The sequence below is a fragment of the Ptychodera flava genome, chromosome 3 (assembly GCF_041260155.1).
Source record: "Ptychodera flava strain L36383 chromosome 3, AS_Pfla_20210202, whole genome shotgun sequence".
Lineage (NCBI taxonomy): Eukaryota > Metazoa > Hemichordata > Enteropneusta > Ptychoderidae > Ptychodera > Ptychodera flava.
Window position 1 is genome coordinate 38,737,149 of NC_091930.1, and position 7,613 is coordinate 38,744,761.

The window sequence follows — 7,613 nt, forward strand, 5'->3', positions numbered from 1 at the left end:
ACTAAGTTTCCATATGAAGACGTTGTGTAATTTTGAACAAAAATAAATTCTGTCCCACTATTCGTTGTGTATATGTCAGTCCTTTATGGTGATGTTATATTCCTGATTTTCCACCGTTTGCCAGTCTTTCCATCCCAAGGTAAAGGGCGCCTTCGGGACAGTTATTTGGACTTTTCAATTTTTTGAAATAATCCTCGTCTATGGCACGCACGACTCAGTTTAGACCTCTTTGAGTATGAAAGGTATTCACCGTCTTAATCGTACGAAAAACGATTATTATATTCAACCCATCGAATTAATACAGGGCATGGCGGCCATTTTGAATGTCAAAAATCGTTAAATATTGTAATAGGTAACTTGTTTTATCTATCAAACTTTCCACAGTTACCCTTTATTTAATCTTGTCCTGGTGAGAGAATGATTTAAAGTGCCATTTGAAAGAAAATTAATTCTCTCATTTTTGAGGCGCATACTGCAGTACTTTAAATCGACACCAACCAACATGTTTAGCAATACTGCATCGTAGAAGTATGCATATTCTTACACTTTGAGTTTTACCGCGCATGAGCACACGATGTCTACTCATAAAGAAGGCGAACACTGAACATAGCCGGCGCACTTTAGGGGCGCACTATGCCAGTTGCAGACTGCATATATGTTGAAGCATGCAAATTCCTAAAAAGGTCCACGGAAGAGAGTGTGATAAATTCCCATGTGCAATAATATTTATCCAGAACCTTAAAAAAAGATTCAACATGTCTGTATAAGTCTGCAAAGATCACTTATCGGCTCCTTATATCCAATCTCTGACAACTCAGACAGAATAAATATTTGATCGGTTGCAGAGGTCCCGCCTGCATCACAGCGAAACCTTCCACAATTCCTAAAAACACGGTGGCATCGATGTTTGATTTGCGCCGAAAACACAGTAACTCTGTAAATTGCGACGTTTATGTAGCCAGTCAAGAAATCTTCTCCATTTGACTACAGAGTAAGATAACAGAGTGGTAACGCCTGCATGCCTTTTGTTCCATGGTCGTCTCGGTAGACTATTGGCTTTTCATATTAAAATGAGCTTCAAAGGTGTTAAACTTTTTGGAGGCTTTGTTTGTGGTTGATAATTACACGAGATTTTGCGAAATATACGACGACATCGTACTGCCAGTCGCGTAGCAACCATAGATACTTTGTGAGCTCTCAGGCCAGAAACACTGCTTCACGCAATCAAAACATAACACGCCAGCAGTTTCATAAACATGTCCTTCCTTGACGCACGTGTGAAAGACGGTATGACTGACCGTAAACCATTTAGTAAAACCAGACAGTATCGATAAAAGACTTTCAAGTTGGTTCAAACACACTCATTATATATTCATAAAAATATGAGGAGAATTTTTAAAACGGTAAAACTCACTTTCCTGAAGCCTCAAAACACTCCCGTTTTCGCCAGCACGTCAATTCTGCGCAGCACCACACGAAAACAACAACACAAACTTTGCCGAACATACTTTCGCTTAACAATTGGCGAAAATCCGAAATTACCGAAGGATTCATGGTCGGCACTCTTCGGAAAAGAGAGGCGAGAGCAACCTGAGGCGAGGCGAACATTGATGGGTTACGTAACCGCTTCACGCCTTAAACAATACCCGTTGCGACTCTATCTATCTTTCTCTATGATTTGACTAATAAGCAGCAGTATATAAGTCTGACTAGTTTCCTTCGCATTTTACGATGACTATGGGTTCACAAGCTGTGGCTATGTCGGGCATTGTCAACATCAAGCAAGATACTTTTGGATTCCTGCGAGGTGATTTTACGTAAAAGGGCCAGTAATGCTGACTTTTGATGTTTTTTCACACTATTTTTGTGTTTAAGTCAACCATAGTTTATTGCCCTAATCCCCCAAACACGTTGATATACACAGTGTTCAGCTTGTCAACGAGGCTCAGCCCGTACATGTATAAACTGTGTTATTATTGTTCACAAGTTAATTCTGCCCGGACTAGAATTTAAATGAGAACAAAAGAAGTGCATATTACTCATGTAGACGCTATGTTGACCAGTTAAATAGTGGGTATGTGGCTATTTTACAATTATTTGGTAGTAGAATAAGAACTTGCAATGAAAAAGTATCAAAAGTTATCATTACTGGTCCTTTAAACAGAGAAAACTGGTTAATTTGTGCCTGTTCAAAGCAACTTATACCACTCCGTGGTAAGCGTCATAATTGCGTTTTATTATTTTTCACACGTATGTTCCACATCGGTACTACAACAATATAATGTAGTCGTCATATGTCATTGATATTGGCTCTGAAATGTTTTTTTTTCCGCAGAGCTGGAAATTAACTAGAGCCGAAACTCCTTTTGCTCTTTCGCCGTTGGTTTGGACCGGGCTAGAATTTGCAGTCGTGTTTTTTGATTTCAGTCAATGAGTCGCGACAAGTACGAGCTGGGGTCCGCTTCTCGACGACAATGTTCCAACTATGCCATCAGTTGTGGTGGAATACTTTTCGACAAATCTAACCTCGGGGTGAATTAAAAGTAGTCGTAGGTTCCCAGACCTCGATGTATAAGTTTAAAGGTCCCAATGGTGACGGTTCATAACTGAAAGATACTGTTCGTTAAATCTCGTAGGGTAAAGTGGCGGTCACCGCAAACTTGCTATGTTCCTTGCTTAAAACAATGTAATGGTCAGTACAAAGTATGTATACTTTAAGGCTACTTTTATCATAGGAAGTTTTGCATTCGCTTTCACAATGAAATATTTCAAGATACAATTGTTTTATCTCAACGAACACAAGTACTGTATAAATCACGTGTTACTATTGTTGGTAGTTACTGTTTGCTTGCGAATCACAGGGTGTCCGTTCGGACTGAATGAATGACTCACCGCTGAGGTCGCAGGAGTAGAGGTCAGTCCTATGACGTCACAGGACTTCGTAATCGACAGCGTCAAAGAGAGGTGACATGTGTACGATGGCCGCCGTACGAATCGTCGTGTATGTGGCTACGCTCCTTGTCTGCGTTGCCGCCGACGATCCGATCGTAGAGCTGAAATCAGGAAAGGTCGCTGGTAGAGTGGTGGAGTTCGCGCACAAAGACGTCGAGGTCAAACGCACGGTCCATGTCTTTCGAGGTATACCTTTGCCGAACCACCAGTCGGCGGCCTGAGATTCCGAGCACCCTTGCCGAAAAGCTCTTGGGAAGGAGTTCGCGATGCTAAGGAACTTGGTAACGCTTGCATGCAACCAGCAAGTCCAATAATCCCAATTGAAGAACCAAAGAGCGAGGACTGCTTGTACTTGAACATATTTGCACCACAGACAGGGGTAAGTTCCCAACATGATACTGGCCACCACCACGAAAACAAAGTTCTTTTTATTTTTAAAGTCTTGCAAACCCGACCTCTTCTCGATCAACTATAATGTCAATGCCAAATAACCTTCCCACTCCTTGGCTATGGATAATTAAAGAGGCAGGTTGTTGATCAGTTTTATCTTAAAGCACATTGACTGTGCTAAACTTTAAGTGGCGCTTAAAGGATTAAAATCACTAATAATATAGTCAATATGAACGACTTGAACCAGTGAACCAGTGAGCCTGCTCCTTTTCGTTTACATGACGACGGCGTAGATTACTATACAAAAAAAATCATAAAACACCTGCCCTACTATACACCTCTCTAATTTTAGATTACGAGATATTAATTGGCAGAGGTATTTCTTGTTTTTGTTTTACAGTACAGACAGTAAAGAGAGGGACAGGAATAATACACAGAATATAGTTAAATGTCCTTCGACAGTATTGAACTGTGTGTCTTTCAGTCTGCTTTGTTGTTCTTTAACTTGAAAAAAAAAGAATTTTAAGGCTACAGCTAAGGCTGAAAATTCTACAAGTCAATCAATTATTTCAAGCATGACATTTTGAGAAAGCCGTCCGATGTGAGACCGCTTTGGGTCTCAAAGTCCATCAAGGGTCTCTGACCTTTGAACAGAAGCTATTGTGTCAACACATACACTGTAAAAATAGCGGACGCTAGACGCGTCTTTACGCGTTCAAAATGTACATGTCGGTGTTCAAATTTGAACGGCTAGTGTTCACATTGTTAACACTAGTGTTCATATTATTAACAATGATGTTCTAAGCCTGAACACGTAGTGTTAACAACCATCTCCTTCAAGTGTTCAAAAACTCAGCATCACAGAAATTTTACAATACTCTGAAACAGTTAACAATCTTTTGTGTCTTTTACTTTACAATGGCTATATTAACTTTACTACTGCCTCGCTGTCCGGTATACGTACACGGATTTTGGTATGACAAATTTCACACTAAGTGAAAAATATTTCCGGTCTACAATTGCTGAAAGCATGTTTTTTCTAAAAAAGGAAGTATAAAAAATAATTTTACGCGTTTATTTCGGGTTGAAATTTTGAAAATTTGAAAAGACAATCAGAAAACCACCATGAACGTTTAAATTTTAACATCGGCGTGCAAGAGGCGTTCTACTTCTAAACACTTGGTGTTCAAGTTTGGTGCCTTTTCTTATCCCATGATGCATCAAAACGGAAGTTGCGACATTTTTCTTGTAAGCGCACGCTGAAGTCGTGATCGTGCGGAAACAAGACCAGAAAGGGTAAGTTTTCTCTCCAAAATAGTAAAAGGTTTTAGATTTTGAAGCATCTGTATTATTATTCTTTGAAATTAATTGTATTGTACTTTGAAATAGCTTAACTACGTGAAGAAACCTTTTTTCTTTCAGTGGCTGGTATACCAACAACTAGCTGTGAATACGCAGTGGTACTTTTGGCCATGGCGTATCGATCGATCTCTCTCGGGTCAAGGGTCATCGGAACACACTGTAGCGATAACCCTTGATCTGAGCGCGATCGATACGCCTTGCATAGTACCGCTGCGTAATCACAGCTAACACATGTCTTTCAGTAGAGACAATCGCATGTAAAACATCAATTAAACATCGTAGATTATACAATGTATTGTTTGGCTTTTAATCAGTTGATGACAAGAATAAGCAAATATTTTGTAACAGTATTGAAAAGAGGCTTCTCTTTTCCTTAAGCTAATCAGCCCCTTGTCTTTCATGGAAAGTCTCATCTCGCCATATTACCTATTGTTGCATTATTTTCAGGATATAAAACAATGGACTTAACTGAAAATCGAAGAGTTGTTACAGAAGAGGTAGCTGTCTGCAACCAAGCTTGAGAACCCCATTCATCTCTAATATCGATTTAAACTTACAAGGGTCAGTAACTGAATTTTGATAAGTTTCTGTATTTGTGTTCTTAATTAATCTAAGCTTTGGTAGCATGCTATGATCAACTATATGTTGCCGGAGAATAAGCTTTCACAGACGTGTAGTCTCCTTATCAGATGCAAGGGTGGAATGAAAAATTAAAGCTGAAAGCGACAGAAAATTCAGAGTAAAAATGTCCAATCTGAATTACTGAATTTTCTTAAATTTCACTCTGAATTTTCTGTCACTTTCTGCTTCAATTTTTCATTCCCCCTTGCATCTGATGAAGGAGACTTCACGTTTTTGAAAGCTTATGCCCCTTTAACATTTAGTTGATCGTAGCCTGCTATCAAACCTAAGATTATTTTTATTGTAGCTCAACACGTCTCTTGTTATTAGCAACTGGTTTTTAGCTTTGCTGTCAGCTAAATAAGTGGATGTTTAGCATTGTACTCAAATTTGTACATAACAAGGTTTTTCTTCAAAACAGCCTGTACGAATCCATTTAAATATTTGGAATTCAGGTTCCCAGGGATTACCCTAATCAGATATGTTTAAATTATGATGAAATATGCAAATTTATGATTTTGAGGCTGATTTGGCTATTTTTTTGGTAAAAATCTTCTTCTCTTTTACTGACGTCTTCATTATTGGTAAACATGTCACTAATAATGACCTTAGTCAAATTTGTGCTAATTGTGATGAAATCACTATGTGAAAAAGCCAGAATCCATCAAGCATTGTTGTGGATTCCTCCGTGGATTCAATCAGAATCCAAGGGAATCCAGAGATATCCATTGTGGGTACTCAGGGAATCCTAAGGTATCCAATTATGGATTCTTCTATATACGGAACACTTTTAGAATCCACAGCAGAATCCATTACAGCATTTTAATGGATTCCATAAGACAGTCTCCTGAATAATCCTGTGCAGGATTTCAATGGATTCTGCGTGAAATTAGTGATCATGGGAATCCACCCTCTTGCCTTAAATTTTCCATGGTACATTGCGTGAAATCGAATAAAATATCACTGCTCTGCTGTCATTCCTTTTAAATTTTTGAATTTCTCATGAATCGATACTTACTTGAAACAGTAACCTGTACCTTTTGCACATTTTGTACTGTTTCATCATTTTATTTTCATAATTGTATACCAAAATAACCTTGTATTCTGCTTCTAAACATGGCCTCTGTATCCTTTATGTTATTTTTGACAGATCCATTTCAAAAGGCCTTACTTCAGTGCAATTATCAACAATTACACTGGTAATAATGCATAGACATGCTTAGAAAATAGATATGGGGCAGTTAGTTCTATTATGGGGAAACAAACAGGACCAAGTTGATATATATGTACAGCGCGGATATTTAATATCTTTTCTGCATTCTTCCATTTTGTGTTTACAGAATTATGTGCAGGCATATTGCCATAGGATGGTATGCACAATATCTACCATTATTGATTAAAATGTATTACCGGTATTCTCATGATATACTAGTATTCTTTCATTTTACTCATACTCACATGTTACACTACACACATCAACAATTTAAGTTCAGACAACTGTTATGCAATTAAAAAAATAATGTCCTTTTTATTCACTAAATAATACTAATCCAATGAAATATTTACAATAATTGACACATGCACATGTGTTAAACAAAAGCTGCGGTTTCTGAAAAAAAAATCACAAACAATAATATAACCAGACTTTTTGAAACCAATATTTCAAGTCATTCATTGAACGTCTGTACAATTGTAGCAGCGATTTAAAAAAAAAGACTTGGCAAAAGACAATGGTAAAAATTTTGCCAAAAATACAATTATGCAAACTTCACCACAATTTGAAACAGTCTTACTGAGCTGTACCCTAAAAACCTCCACACCAACTTTCAAATCAATTGGAGTTGTGGTCTCAGAGAAGATTTCTTGACCAAGAATAGAAAAATCCCAAAAAATACAATTATACAAATAATCACTGTTTATGACTCGTCGGTGGAATAACATGAGTACAGCCTGTATCTAGTCAATAAAATTCAAAAGTTGAGTGGTCTTTGTTCAAAACTAAAAATGCATCATTGAGCTTTTAGCAGAATCAAGAAAATGCAAAAACATATGCTTATACATTAAACATTGTCCTGTAATGAGTTGTCAGCGCTGTTGATATTGTCATTTGTCTGTATAACGGCTCATGGCCCACAGTACAATCAATTACCCACAATGCTGTTCGATTTGTACCAACGACGTTAGTTTTCTTGTAACTTTTTCAGTTCTGCATAAAAGCAATAATGTGAAGTCTCACGATAATTGATTAATTAGTCCCCGCGGACGAAGTCCGGCGGGGACTTATAGAT

General features: G+C 37.9%; 1 protein-coding gene across 1 annotated transcript in view; it reads left to right on the top strand.

Moving 5' to 3' along the window:
* Nucleotides 1–2,942: 2,942 nt before the first annotated feature.
* The window catches only part of LOC139129289 (pyrethroid hydrolase Ces2e-like), a 40,623-nt gene continuing 35,952 nt past the window's right edge, over nucleotides 2,943–7,613 (top strand). The window contains exon 1 of the mRNA XM_070694928.1: nucleotides 2,943–3,331. The gene's annotated coding sequence lies outside the window, so the exon portion shown is untranslated. The remainder of the gene's footprint in view (nucleotides 3,332–7,613) is intronic.